General features: G+C 41.0%; 1 protein-coding gene across 1 annotated transcript in view; it reads left to right on the forward strand.

Annotated features, from left to right (window-relative positions):
* Nucleotides 1-15,893, forward strand: part of LOC109035266 (protein O-mannosyl-transferase TMTC4) — a 220,756-nt gene that overhangs the window by 25,229 nt on the left and 179,634 nt on the right. The gene's annotated exons all lie outside the window — the stretch shown is intronic.

Below are 15,893 nucleotides of genomic sequence, written 5' to 3' on the forward strand. Positions count from 1 at the left end.
CTCTTATGGGTAGGGTAAATATTGTTTTATGTATTTTAGGTTGATTTTCTGCCTACCTCATTCGACGAATCATCGCTTATGGATGATTCAACGGTGAACAGCTCTACGTGAGTAGCAGGCAAATCATCGAATCAGACATTTTATCCAATGGCCAGGCGGATAGTCTAATTTCAAAAGTTTGCGAGAGGTATAGAGTCTCTTATATTAACGAGCAACACCGGACCAATATTGCCGTGCCGAAGAAAAAACGCCGTATGAGCCTCCAGATGTTGCCATGTCTCCTTCAATAACAAATTTTGCTATGAAAATGGTGAATGTTTTTGCTCAAAATTTTCAGACGATTTTGCTCGCAATTCAATCTAAAATATCTGAAAATTGTAAGGGAAGTTATTCATATCTTTCCTCCAAATTTAACATTTTATTGGTAGAAATTTGGTAACTCTAATGTTTATACGGCGTTCTTCCTTAGCACGGCAGAATAGATGTTCGACTTGCAGAAGACTAAATGACGGCGACCCACGAAGGACTCCAGACTGATTCCATCATTTTCCCCAGTAGTGTATTAGAACAAGCCGTTTTAACTAACGGAACCGCTCTATTTCCCCGTTCTCTTCTTTACTGTAGCTTTGTCTATCCATTTCAAAAATATGCCCGTAGAAACAAGAAGAATCCATCATTAAACAAGCAATGCCAGACCAATAGATGTCCAACTGGCTCCCATCTATTAGGTGAGCGTGCAGGCGCCAAGAAACAACTATTTAAACTCCCGCGTAATGTGGTGAAGTGTCACAGTATTTGAAGGCGTTTTTAATCGTGCAACTCTGCAATCGCAGATGTTTGATCTCGGGGTCGTCGTGCGTTGCGAATCGCAGACTGGCTTCGATCTGCGCAGCATTCGTGAAGGTAAGGGGGAATTGCGAAAAATTCCCGTGAACTGAGCCTCCGCGAAACAAAAAAATTGTACACATATTTTGTCCGCAAAATTGTACAATACTGTACAACTTGTACAATACTGTACAATTCGTATAATACTGTTCATTTTGGAAGACGAGACTACTCTCACGCACGGTTCGCTCAGTAGTTTCCTCTCAAAGTTCCTCTATAAGTGAAATTCACAAAATTCCAGACACTTCTAAATTCTCCATTCCGTTTCCGAATTGCGAAAAATTCCCAAGAACCGAGCCTCTGCGAAACGCAGTCGATCCTCCCCCCCAACTCCCCCACCCCCCATCCCCACTCGGACGCACGTCTGCACTGAAACCCGGAGCCGTAATGAAAAAGGGCATTTGAAGCGCAAGCTCTAATTTGTAATGAAAACGCTGACAAAGATATTTTTAAAAATGAATAAGCAACTGTCACCGAAGCTCTGCTACGGCCCTCCCTCCCCATATCACCCTTACCCGCCTTCACCCCCGATCTCCCCCCCCCCTCCTCACGCCCCTCTCTCACCGGTCCTCGCTGTTTTTGTCTCTTCCGTTCTGAACTCGAGGCGACAATGTCACACTGTTTGTAATTTCCCTTTGATACACCTACAGCTCCAGCTGAAATAAATAAAATAAAAAATATGCTGAAATTTATTTGCATGAAGTTTAACCTCTGCGTCGCTCCGCGCAGATGACGGATGGAGCTCGTGGAGAGACTTGTAGCTGCTCTTTTGGATTATTTCTCTCGACTGAATTTGAATACGCAGTTTTGTACGCGGAAGTGGAGGTTAAGCTCGAGTAACGGTTTCGAAAAATTGAGTCACTCTTTATTCAAACTTAATGGTAGTATAGGCATCTATATTTTTTAAAAGCAGAAGAATGATAATACTGCAGCCAAGGTATCTTCAAGTTCATTCAAGTTCATCAAGTTCATTACAATTTCATAATTTTACAAGTTTAAGTACCTCGTGGCATGAAGTTGTAATAAACAAAAATGAAGGTATCTCGACTACACTACTATCATTCTCCTGACTCATAGTTGAGTTTAGTATTGCAGCAAACTTGCAAAATGTAAGTAAAATCGTGAAAATACTCAAAATATTCTAGATTCCTGTTTAGCATTTTTATTTGAGTTAAAAAGGCAAATAATCTTATCTAACATTTTCGAAAAATTTAGACTCTTTCATTCTCGATTTGCATGAGATTTAATGTACTTTATAAAAAAGACATGGTAATGAGATACTTTTCATCAGATTTAGATGCATGCAGAACCTAAAAAATTGCGAATTAGATTAGGAGAAAAATGGGCCACTTTGCACTTTCTCCTTAAAAATCCCATCCAAAAACACTTTCAACATATGTTTAAAATATTGGAATATAACGTTAAAATATTTTAGAGGCATATTTTCTGTTTCACTGGGCTCAACTGTTATAGCGCAGCAATGTGAAACGAGAGGCCAAAGTCAAAAGTTACTCGGGGGGTCGGCAGGTTGTTTCAACCATGAAGCTTCTTAGGCGAAACTGCAGAGTAACTCACTCACAGTGGTCGCCGGTCGACCTGTTTACTCTCACTCATACATACGCACCCTAAACGTAACGGCGTATCTCTATTTGGAGATGGGCCAAGAAAAACATAGAGTTATACGGAGAAACAGGGTTCACGTGGAAATCGAGATACGCCCTGACGTCTGAGGAGCGACGACATACGCACCTGCATTGTGCACAAGGAGAAAACACCGAGAATCATGCGTCTTTCTCTATTTCTACCCCTTTCCTCATTTCTCCCAACCCCCTTCCCCTCTTCCCGCTTCACAGAGGATCAGGTCAATAGGAGAGGTCGGACAAAATTTGGAAACTTTACACGCTTATAACTCCGTTTATACAAAACATGGAGGTTCTATGACTAAGAGACAGAATTTGAAGGTGTCTTAAATTTTGTGAATTTCATCTTTAAAATGGCTTTGCTTGGAACACTGAGTACGAGGATATCCTTTGTTTCTAAATTGAACAATTATTGGAGTAAATATGACAACATAAGCTAATCTGCTTGAATTCATGTGTTTAAATGAAAAATTCCGTCAGATGATGTCATACAGCGGCACATTTTCTTACTTTTAAATTTATTTTTCTCTAGTTTCCCATGTCAGGAAAAAGATTATGAAAAATACTGTCAACTCAGCTCATTCGGCACTCTCAGATGAAGCATTAAACTTTTTTTGTGCAAATTCTCCATTGGTTCCATTGCTTTCCTCCAGTGGCGTGGCTTGAATGATAGATTATCGATATTTCCCCATTTGAATCCGTGATAAAGAATCAATTAGTAAGGTGTTCGCTACAAACGTTAATCGATCCTTTTACACAGGTTTAAATGACAGATTAATCAATATATCGCAAAGCACGCCACGCCACTGCTTTCCTCGAAAAATTTTCTCCTAGTAGCACCTCTTAAAATTTAGAATGTGACTAAATGAAGCATCAAAATTTGCAGTTTTTTTCAAAAATTTAATGTCCGACCTTTTTGATGGACTCGATTCACTGTGCGCTGTCTTCTCTGTCCTTCTCTCCAACCTTTTAGTCTTGGAAAGGAGGGAAGAAATGCGGGTTAGCCCGTCCTTCTCCTTCTCTTCTTTCCTTCGCGCTCTAAGTAGTGATGACAGGGATGAAGCGAGGATCTGCGGTGCATACTGAGCTTCATCACCACCGTAGAGGGATGAAGAGGGATGGAGGGATGCGGAGGGATGCGGAGGGATGCGGAGGGAGTTGCATGACGGAGAACAAATGAGAATAAATTGTCGTAATTGGCATACGTCTGAGAGCGTTGCTCACTCGGTTGCAACATCGAGAGCTGCCCTCGTTGGAAAGGAAGTGCGGTTGTTTGAACTAAGCTCTCGAACTGAATTGGAAAGGCGAAATCGGTTCATATTTTTTGGAAGAGTTTAACTCTTTTTAATAAATAAACGCCATGACCTATAATGCCCCGCTAAGAAAAAACCCCGTATGAGCCTTTAGGCGTTGGAAAATTTCCTTCAATTAAATGTGAGTTTGGTAGAAATCATTTGAACATTTTTGTCTCAATTTTACACAGAATTTAACTCGCAATTCAGTCTAAAGTATCTGACATTTTCAAAGGGAAGTATACGCAACTCTCCTCATAAATTATCGTTTTATCGCAGGAAGTTTGACATCTCTCGAATGCTCATACGGTGTTTTTCCTCGGCACGGCAAAAAAAGTGGTATTTTTACGAAGGTAACGTAACTTCAGATGTAAGAACTGAAGTTTTCAGATGTGTGATCCAAACCTCAGCAGCTGGACCTACAGTGTTCAGATGCTCAATCCAAAAATTTCAGAGATCCATATGACCTAAAATTCGGGTCCCACGAACGAATTTTTTTTCTCCGTGTGCATATATTCTTATGGGTCTCAGGACTCATGTCTTAATGCGCATAGCTCCCTTTTGTAGAAATACGCCCATATGTATCCATCTCAAGCGAAGAAACCATCACGAAGAAACCCGACAAACCTAGCAACGCAGGCTCCAAATGTTGATTTATTCACGCTTCCGCGAAAGTCCACTCGTCTGGTTTCACGCATGGCCAGTGCTGACGGGCAAAAGATGTAAAAAACCCCGCCGCTACCGCATCATCAGGGCTGCCACATCCGCGGACGTCCCTGGCGGATCCCTCCGAATTTTTACGAGGAGTTTCCAGGGCCGCACCCGGCGACCCCGCTCTCGGGAGTCCGATCTCGTTTCACCTCGTCTCGCTGCGGCGTCCCTCTCCTCCGCGAGACCGCACCCATCGCGGGGAATACTGCCGTGCTAAGGAAGAACGCCGTATGAGCCTTCAGGCGTTGCCAAATTTCCTTTGAAAAAACGCGGATTTTCCGGTAAATTTATGAATATTTTCATCCCAATTTTTCGGATAATTTAGTTCACAATTTTACCTAAAGACTCTGAAAATGTCGAGGAAAAATATTCGCAACTTTCTTTATCAACATTTTATATAAGTAAATTTGGCAATTCTCGAATGTTCATACGGCGTTCTTCCTTGGCACGGCAGAATAAGTGGGATTACACTCGTGTAAATTTTACGCCGGGCGGGAATTAAGACACGCTGTGAGATGATACGTCGGAGATGTGGAAATGGAGCCGAATTCGCACGACGGAACTCGTCGTCTAGTACATCCGTGCTAAGGAAAAAACGCCGTATGAGCCTTCAGGCGTTGCCAACGTTCCTTTGATAAAGCACGCGAATTTCGTGGTAAGCTTGAAAACATTTTTCTTTCGATTTTTCAGATACATTTGTTTGCAGTTTCAACTAAAGCTACTGAAAAACGCAAATATAAATATTCATAACTTTCCTCTAGAAAAAAATACCTTTGAATAAACACATATTTCCTGGTAAACTTATGAATATCTTCCTTCCAATTTTTCAGATAATTATGTTTGCAATTTTACCTAAAGTTCCTGAAAATTTCAAGGAAAAATATTATAAACCTTTCTCAAAAAGAAACATTTTATCAAAGGAAATATGGCAACTCTTGAATGTTAAAACGGCGTTCTTCTTTAACTCGGCAGAATAGTACATACTTTCCATTTGGACTGCATCCTGAAATCATGAACTACAATTACAATCTCATCCATAAAATCACCTACTCCTGTAGGGCAACTTATGACACAAGTGTTGTTTATGAAATGAGCCAGAAATTGTATTGAAAATATTAGGATGAGAGCCAATACGCTGAGATAATACATAATTTTTAAATTTATAAATTATGTATTATCACAGCGTATTGGCTCTCAGCCAAATATTCTCAATACATAAAGCTATTCAGCCCAGCATGTTCTCAAGAGAAATTGTATGGTTACTAATTGCAAAAGTCCACTTGTAGGTACGTGTTTATGCTAGATGGCAGTGGCGTGACGAGAATGATCAGTCAACGATATTTCCCCATTTGAAGCTATGATAAAGAATCGATTATTGAGGTGTTCGCATCAGCGAACCCCCTAATAATCGATCTTTTTCCATAGGTTTAAATGGTAGATCAATCGATAAATCGCAAAGCACGCCACGCCACTGCTAGATGGAACTATGAAGCATGCAAATCCCGTGTGTGTCTTAACACCGAAGAATTAGGAAGCTGAATTGAATTTAAAGAATCGCGAACCGCCAAAAGTCATGTTCCGAGAAAGTGTGAGGGAACATGATTTCTTCGAAACGACAATTTTTCATATTCCTGTTAGAAAAAGTCAACCAATGTCCTTCATAGCATCTGTAATAATCACGGTCAAACGAGAAAGGTACACATATAAGATAAACGAAAAAAAGCACAGCCAAACACAACATGGAACTAGAGCAAGCTCGAGAAAGGACGCGCGATCATGACGGGGCAGAGATACAACTATTCGTACTTGATGGATGTCCATGTTGCGTCTACAAAATTGAAGGCGCGAAAGCGCGCGACGTGAACTCACAGCGCTCCGCTCTAGGCTGCTAAAAAATGTCACTCGGATTCAGGAGAATAGTTAAAAGAGAGATCGTCTCTTCTATCTTCGGCTGTACTGCTCACGTAGCCCTTGAAGCACCACTACAAAAAAAATTTACCAAGACTTTTTGGATAAACCTCATCATAGTATTCTTCGAATTATTTTGTTAATATGACTTATAATTAGTTTTGAGGTATTTTTTAGTAGATAATTGAATTTTTATCAGATATTTTATGAATATTTTATTAATTTCCTCTGGAGGGGATTCAATGGCTCCGGGGAGTTGCCATCTTGCTTGTTTACTTGCATAGCCGTAAGTGCACCATATCAGCCTTTTTTCGCGACCAATTGAAAACTGGCACACAAATGACCATGTCAATTCAGGGTGATCCAAAGTTAAACGGCCAGACTGCAGGAGCCGAAACACCCCCAAATCCTCTCTTTAAATTGAGATTTCCATTTTTTTCTATAGAGCATTTATGAATGCAATGCAAAAAAGTACAGGGGAGTACAAATATTCATGATATTTGGTTCACAGCCGTTGCCAAAATTCAGGAAAAACTATTTACTTTTCGAATTTTCGGGGGACCGTAGCTCCGACTGGAGGCACTTTTGGAAAAAAACAACTTTATACAATAAAAAAGTCTTATTTTTACCCATAGAACATGCTCTTGCTGTCAAGCCGTTTAACCCTGGATCACCCTGTATAAGATCTTTAAATATTTCCTATCGACAGAATACGTCTCTTTTGTGTTTTTTAGCCAAATTCACCCTCACCAAAATTTTCACCCTAAAGAAAAAGAGGCAACGCGGCCCAACACGAGCGGGCGGTAATTTATAATTTGGGCGTGACGAAAATTCACTTGATTCCTCTTCAACGAAGAATGGGACCCTGGCCCCAGGAGGGGGGGGGGAGGAAGAGATAAAGAGAACGCGGGGCGGATGGGTAGTAATCATACTCATAACGGCGATATTATACGTGTCGCATAATTATCGCGTCCATTGTTAGGGCGCGCGGAGCTATGTGCTATGTGCTGGCGCGCCTCCAACGCACCATGTTTTTGTTTTCATAAAAGCGCAGCGCACAAGCGCCGAATAAATAAATAGCGGCAGTATCGGACGGTGCAGGGATCGTACGCGTTGCAATGGAGGGATTTCAGGGTTTTTCGCACTATGTGGCAACCGCGCGGACGGTCGCCGCGGCGCGTCGCGGACGCTGGCCGCTGATCCGGGCGCCGTTTTTAAATTCCGAGTCGCCGGAACAATTGAAACGGGTGGTTGGTATAATCGCGTCGGCCGGCGAGGCGATGTTGTCGGATTTGGCTTTGAAATTTGAGCGCTTGAAGGGTGGCGCCAGGGTGGCACGAATTGTAGGAATTTAGGGAAGAAATGGAAGATTGGAAATTTCAGTGAAATATTTCATGAAATTTCATGATGCTGTGAAATATTTCATATTTTTCAGTGGCTAGAGTGTGCAACCCGCTTTCAAACGGATAAAAATAGAAGAGTTTCACAATTTTACATTTTGCGAACATGAAGAGGAACCGGTATCTTTCAATATCCTTAAAAAATTCCTGAAATATCATGAAATATTTCATATTTTTCAGGGGCTAGAGTGTGCAACCCGCACTCAAACACATAAAACTAGAAGAAAGTCACAATTTTTACATTTTGCGAACATGAAAAGAAACCGTATCTTTCAATATCTTTGAAGAATTCCTGAAATATCATGAAATATTTCACGTGAAATTTCAGGGTTTGAATTTTCATGAAATTTTGCCACCCTGGGTGGCGTTTGTGAGGGAAAAACTCCGGAACATTGAAAATTTATGGAAAAATGTGCCGAAGAAAATCGGGAAAAGTTTAGGTTGACAAACTGAATGACCCAAAAATCAGGGTAAATTCACATCTTTAAAATTTGATTACTTACAGGGTGGTCACAGTGAGGGAAACCCGGAGAACAGAGATAATTCAGGGGAAATTGGTCTAAGAGAACCGATAAAATCGACAAAAGCACATACCGATACTGCATTATATGCATTTATCATGATTTCTTCCCCAAAAATATAACTTTTGTACATTGAAAGGCTTGGTAATTGGCTTGTTTCTCTAATGATTTCCGCTCCCGAATGAACCTTTCGTACAAAAATTTGATTTTTTGATTTTTCGTGCCTTCCGTGCTGTTGCGTTGACGGGCGCAACATTTTGAGGCTATAAAATAAGTACCAGCCTGTCTCTTTGCTGGATCGAACAATTTTCGAATTACTATTTGTCATTCCTTTTTGTCTCAAAAGTCGAGGAATTTCATTCAAATTGTTGAGGAATTAACTTGAAAAGTTGTGTAGAAGTAAGGAAAGAGAAGCAATAAAATGGTTGGAAAGTCAGAAAAACAAATTTGTCTACGGAAAAAGCAAACTCCTACGATTGGCATCGTGTGGGGCATTATGTTACGCTATGATATACCTAAAAAAATCGATCATCGATTTTTTCCCCATTTGAAGCTAGGGTAAAGAATCGATTATTAAGGTGTTCGTTGTGAACACCCTGTTTATCGATCCTTTTCCATAGATTTAAATGGCAGATCTATCGATGTATCGCAAAGCACGTCTCGCCACTGCATAACGCCTGAGGCGCGAAGCGCTTCGGCGGGGTTGGACCGTAAAGCGGTCAAGAGACGCATCCCGCTAGTGAGTAATATTTCAAAAATTCATTTTCTGGAACTTTTCTCGAATTGACATTGAAAATCGAAGGCGATTTCAATTCTTTCTATCCTCTTTTAACTGACGTAAACATATCTTTAAAAATTTCAATTATTTATTTTCTACCCATTTTCCTGCGACCTACACTGGAAAAAAACACATTGGATCTAGAGTCCAGACTCTTAAAAAAACATCGACAAGAAAAAATACTTTTGATTCAATCAGATTCTAGCTTAAATCAAGAACCAAACCTCTAAAAAGCGGATTTCGTTTTGATTCATGCAAAAAGCCGATTGAATTAAGAGTATGTTTTCTTGTCAATGTTTTCAAGAGTCTGGACTCTAGATCCAAGGTGTTTTTTTTTTTCAGTGAATTTTCCTGCGACCTAGAGGTAAAAATCGGAAATTACCCTTAAATTTGACATGCATGGCCCACTACAACCATGGTCTCCATTTACAACTAGTACGGAAGGGATTGAGGTAGGACTCTCGCCCTGCCGTGTTAGGCAAAAATCGCAGCTCTTCATTTGATTTTTATTTGAGTTACGTTGTTTGGTCGGGGACGCGGGGGAGGGGGCAGCGCTGTTGGAGTTACGCCCGCGGTAAGGAGATTAAAAATTTGGAAATAAACAACCGCATCGACAGCCATTGTATTTCGGTGCGGCGACGGATTAACGTTACTGAATCGTATACGCAGTTGCAAAATCGCTTCTCTGAATCGATTTTTCAATTCGCCCTAAAATCTGCCGTTATAGCGAAGAGAGCCGTAAGTGCAAAAGTGAAGTTCTGAGAAAACGGGTTCAGAAGCTTCTGACCGGAACATTTTATTAAAAGAAGCCTCCGTTCTTTGTCAAATTGCCACTAATCGTCCGGAAGACTCCTAGAAATCGTATGGATGATTGAAAATCGACCGATACATAAAAAGGGTATTTTTCATTTTCATGCTAGGTTATTGTTAGGCAAGACAGCCGTAAGTGCTATCTCTGCATGCTTTCGCGGTTGCGTTTTGGACGCACGACAAACACATTTTCAGCTTAGAAATTGGCAGAAGAGGGCGGCACTTTACTGGAAAGCACTGTTTTCATTGGCTCTCATGCATACCTGCGACTGTCTTCAAAAAAACTATGTCATTTTTTGTGCGCTTACGGCTTTCTTATACGTTTCGTTTTCATTAAATTAGGATGAATTTTGCTGTTTTAGCTGTCTCAGTAATTTCATCCAAAAGAGTTTAGACGAATTTTGAAGAAAACTCGATTTCGAAAATTTTGCACTTACGTCTGTCTTCGCTATCACGGCAGAAATGAACCCGAAGGACCAGAGGCTTTCGTAAGGTTTCGCCACAGCTGGAAGGAAAGGAATGTCTTTGTCCGAAAACTGTCCAACTTGGCAAAAATGAACATTCCATTTTATTGCAGAAACGTAGTCGGTTGAAGAAACTTGCAGCCTACTCTCGGAGTTTAAATAAGTACCACTAGATAATTAGAGTTCATAGGTTGGCTGCCTTTTTGGACCCGAAGAGCTATATGACCTGATCTAACCTAACCTCCAAATGTTCGAGTCGTCCATACTCTCCCTATATAGGTACTCGAGTTCTAATGTAGCTAAATTATGGACATTTTCCGTTGGATACCGAGATTTGGCAACTCCGTACATCGTGGGGTCTCTTGTTTTCGTTAGCCGTGACAAAACCTGGCATGTTGGATAGTGTGCTTTTGAGAGTCGCCTGGGAACTGATAAATTGGACGGGACACTCCGGGCAGCCGGTATTTTTGCAGGGATTAGTGAAAAATTGATGCGATGCAGAAAGGCTATATTTGGTCCACTTCACGATTGGCGATTGTTTCGAAAACAAATAAACTTTGCAAAATAGACTTTGAAGGGTCAATGCGTTCATTCTCTCGAATTTTGTCCTGTCAGCGCTCATATCCCTTGATTGTAACACGAGAGGACTCATTCAAATCCATTACCCGTAGAAGACGGTGTAGGATTTTCAGAGATTTTATTTGCAGCGCTTATGGGACTCCAAGAGGGTTTATAAATTCAAATAGGCAGTATTACTAATTTTTATGGCCACTAACGCTAGACAAATGATAACACTACCGTGGTAAGGAAGAACACCGTATGAATACTCGGATGTTGCAATATTTTTTCTGATAAAAGATTTATTTTTGAGAGAAATTATGTATTATCCTCGCTTGAAGTTTTTTAGATATTCAGATTTTTCTACGCCCTCCCCCCTCCCCCCCCCCAAAAAAAAAAATCTAAGAAATTCGGGAAAATTTGGTGGACCAACTTTTTTCTTAAAATGTTTCTCGTATCACAGGAGATTTGTCAACGTCCGGAGGATTATACACTGGAAAAAAAGTAGCTTGGATTTGGGTCCAGACTCTTAAAAACATTGACAAGAAAAAGTACTCTTGATTCAATCGGATTTTAGCTTAAATGAAGAACCAAGCCTCTTAATTTAAGTGGATTTCATTTTGATTCAAGCAAAAATCCGATTGAATCAAGAGTATTATTTCTTGTCATTGTTTTCAAGAGTCTGGACTCTAGATTCAAGCAACTTTTTTTTCCAGTGTACGTCGTTTTTCCTTAGTACAGCAGTAGAGCTGTGCACCTACTTCTTTCCATCACAGTTAAAGTTTCCTTCAAAGGAAAGTAACGTATACTCCTCCTTCTTCTTCTTCTTCTGCCTTCTGACTAGGGCCGTGACCCTGTTTGTCTAGCCTCTAAAACAGTAATATGATGCCGATGAGAGAGATCACTTAATTCTCCGGGGATGAAAGGCAGCTCTGTGCCCATCTCTTGAGCGGTCGTCCGGGTTGCCTTTGGCTATGAGGTCGTCCTACCATACAAATCTGAGAGGTATTCAACATGAAAGTGTCGGCTAAAAAACAAAAAGTATGGTCATCAGCAAAAATCCAATACGATGTAAGCTAGTCGTGGACGGTACCGTAGTTGAACAAGTAATGCAGTTTAAGTACTTGGGCGCTTTAATAACGAGTGTGAAGGATTTAGGGACCGAGGTGCGGAGTCAGACAATCAAGGCAACTAGAGTAGCCGGATGCCTAAATGAAATGGTTTGGAGGAATAAGTACATGGCTAAAGAGAGCAAAGTTCGAGTTTATAAAACGGTCGTAAGACCTGTGCTGACTTACGCTGCGGAGACCCGAGCGGACACGAAGCGCATACAAAAACGTATACAACATAATACATAAACGTATACAAAATTCAAATGAAATTTTTATTTACATCATAAAATTATTAAGGTGACACTCAGTCCGTCGCGCTGAGGAAAAAAACCACATGAACTCTAGAGGTTGTTAAATAATTTTCGGCGGAATACATAATCATTGAGAAAATGTAATACTATGTTTCTTCTAAATTCCGAGACACACGATGGAATGAATGGTTAATCAAAGTCTGCAAAAATTAAAAAGGAGTAAGTCCATATATTTTCCTGAAAACTCACATTGCGTTCAAGGAAATTTGGCGAAGTTGAAAAGTTCACACGGTGTTTCTTTTCAATGAACATCAACACCATATGAATTGAAATGAAACTTGAAAAACCATGAGCAGCAACTACTCGAACGTAGAGGATGCTGTGTTGCGTACCCACGCATTTGAAGGCGGACTGAGGCGCCTTACTGTGCGGAAAAATTGTCTGATGTAGGATAGCTCGCACGAACCGCCTCGACATTAGATCAATCGAAGTCTCTATGACAGTATTAATTATTACAGACGGGAATAAGAAGTTTCGCCAAACGATCACGATTGGGGATTTTGAAGATTGCATTTTTTTTTCTGATCCAGACATCGCAGGATTTTTACTACCTGGAAAAACTGGAAACACCACAGGATATTCGACGTTAATTCTGGAATTTTTTTATTTTTAAAGTGGAAAGTTTAGCTTCCTGAACATTATCAAGCCCACTTTTTTTGTGTGGCAGTGAAGCTGGACAAGATTCAAAGGCAGAGGTAACCTTTTAAATTCGTAAGGTATCCCAACGTCGAAAGAGTGCAAGCGTTACTTCTATGTGACAAATGAGTTGTAGAGAGGTTTTTCCCCCATTGATCAAGGAAAACACAGGCATTTTGGAAGTTTAAATAATACAAGGTCCAGGATTGGCCCAATATTGGTTAAAAACGATCACAATGATTCTTCGTCATCCTTCCGGTGCTAGATCAACACCCACACGATTCACTGGAAGAAAAAAAAAGCACATTGGATCTAGAGTCCAGACTCTTAAAAACATCGACAAGAAAAAGTACTCTTGATTCAATCAGAATCTAGACTAAATCAAGAACCACGCATCCTAATTTAAGCGGATTTCGTTTTGATTCAAGCAAAAATCCGATTGAATCAAGATTATTTTTTCTCGTCAATGTTTTCAAGAGTCTGGACTCTAGATCAATGTGTTTTTTTTCCAGTGATCGACAAGATTACGAAACAATGAATTCATGAATTGCACGCGAAACTTTACCTAATACTGCCTAAATATTTTTGTCCCGACCGAAATATGATTTCGAGGAACGTCCCGAAACGTGAATTGCGGGCAGAATTATCTGCCGGTGCCAACGGCGGTTTGCCGCAAGTCCCGGAAGCGGACAAACACGCTGTCCCGGCCGGGACTTCCTGGACCGGGCAACTTAGCCGGGCGCCGGAAAGCATCTTGGATCGGCGGATCCGCATTCCCGAAAGTTTCTAATTCGTCCATTCATAGCGGCCGCGGCGGTCTCAAGTTTTCGCGAAATCTCCAACTGCGACGCCAGACCGCCGGGTCACCGCTAACCACGCTCCTGTCGACCCGTCGGGAAATAGTTGCGGACTCGAGGCGGACTCATCGGGAATCGAGTGTCTTCTACGGCCGCCGAGCTAGGAATCTGCGGGTGGTCTTGGCGAGAAAGACCGCGGCCTACACGTCTGACAAGAATTTCCGTACTGCCGTCCTAAGGAAAAACGCGCTATGAGCCTTCAGAGGTTGTCAAGTTTCCCTCGATAAAAACCGAAATTACTCGGAAATTTGCGAATATTTTTTTCAAAATTTTCAGATTATGGAGATATTGCATGGGTGAGGAATTTGCGATTTGACCGTTGATTCTTATGTTAAAGTTTGCGAGAAACACGATGGTGCCACTGGTTTTCTCTGAAATCAACTCCCAAGCTCAAAAAAAGCTCTCAAGTTGAGGCCAAAATGGAGGGGATATCCCACGCTATCCTGAGAGTCCACGTCTACATCAAGACAAACTCTCTATGCGAAGATAGGGAGCAAATACATTGACAGGGCTGCCACTTTCTTTGGAGACTCAAAACTGAAAACACGGCAACCCTGTCAATGTATTTGCTCCCTATCTTTGCATGGAGAGTCTGTCTCGATGTAAAGGTGGACTCTCAGGATAGCGTGGGATATCCCCTCCATTTTGGCCTCAACTTGAGAGCTTTTTTGAGCTTGGAAGTTGATTTCAGAGAAAACCAGTGGCACCATCGTGTTTCTCGCGAACTTTTACATAAGAATCAACAGTCAAATTGCTAATTTCACACACATGCAACATCTCCATTTTGTACGCAAATGAATCTAAGATATCTGAAAACTTGAAGGGAAAATGCGCATGGATGTCGTCAATATACATATTTTATCAAGGCAAATTTGGTGACTCTTGAATGTTCATACGGCTTCTTTTTTTAGCACGGCAGTGTAGTCTTGCGAGTGAGAAGAGAGTTTTTGGGAACAGGTTCAGGAGTGTGAAAATAATCGGCAAAACGTTATTGTGATTCAAAAAAAAGGTTTTAATGTATGGGTGTCTACGGCCGGGGATAACCTTCCGGAAGAATAAGAAAACGAGCTTTCATCGAATCTCCAAAATCTGAGTAAACGCCGAGTTTCTCTCGGAAAATACACTTTCAGGAATCATAGAATTGTCAGAAAATGACAAAAATTAAGAGTTCTGGACACCATGATTGAGGGGCTTGTAGGACAAGTGAAATGAGGGCAGTTTTTGTAATTTCGAGAAATACGTGTGCAAAGTCTCAAAACTACACGGAGCCTTTTGACTAAAAGACAGACTATAAAAAATAACTCACTTTTTGATGCCTAAAAAATTCTACTTCTGTCAAGAAATTTTTCTTAGAATAAAGTTCAAGTCTAGTTTTAGTTAAAATCATGAATACCTCAATATTTCAAAAAAATTGCACTTTAGCACCTTGTCCTTGAAGCCCCTATATTTTAAAACTTTCACAAATATGAAAACTAGTAATCCATCGTCAGAATAAAATAGTATCTGTTGAACCGCACGTCTTTTCCGTCTTCGTCTTCTTCTTCTCTTCTCCTTCTCCTTCTTCTTCTTCTTCTCCTCCCTCTCCTGCTTCTTCTTCTTCTCCTCCCTCTCCTGCTTCTTCTTCTTCTCCTCCTCCTTCTCCTTCTCCTACTTCTTCTCCTTCTTCCTCTTCTCCTACTTCTTCTCCTTCTTCTTCTCCTCCTTCTCCTTCTTCTTCTCCCTCTTCTCCTTCTCCTTCTCCTTCTACTCCCTCTTCTCCTTCTTCTTCTCCTTCTACTCCTTATTCTTCTCCATCTTCTTCTTCTTCTTCTCCTCCCTCTTCTCCTCATCCTTCTTCTCCTTCTTCTCCCTCTTCTTCTTCTTCTCCCTCTTCTTCTTCTTCTCTTCCTTCTTCTTCTTCAACTTTATTTCCGGGCTCATTTTCTAAAGCTGCGCATATAGCTCCGTGGCGTGCACCGCCAAGGAGCGTCTCAAGAGGGCGAATGGTCCAAGCGGACGGAGGGAAGGGGA

This window comes from Bemisia tabaci, chromosome 7, assembly GCF_918797505.1.
Source record: "Bemisia tabaci chromosome 7, PGI_BMITA_v3".
Lineage (NCBI taxonomy): Eukaryota > Metazoa > Arthropoda > Insecta > Hemiptera > Aleyrodidae > Bemisia > Bemisia tabaci.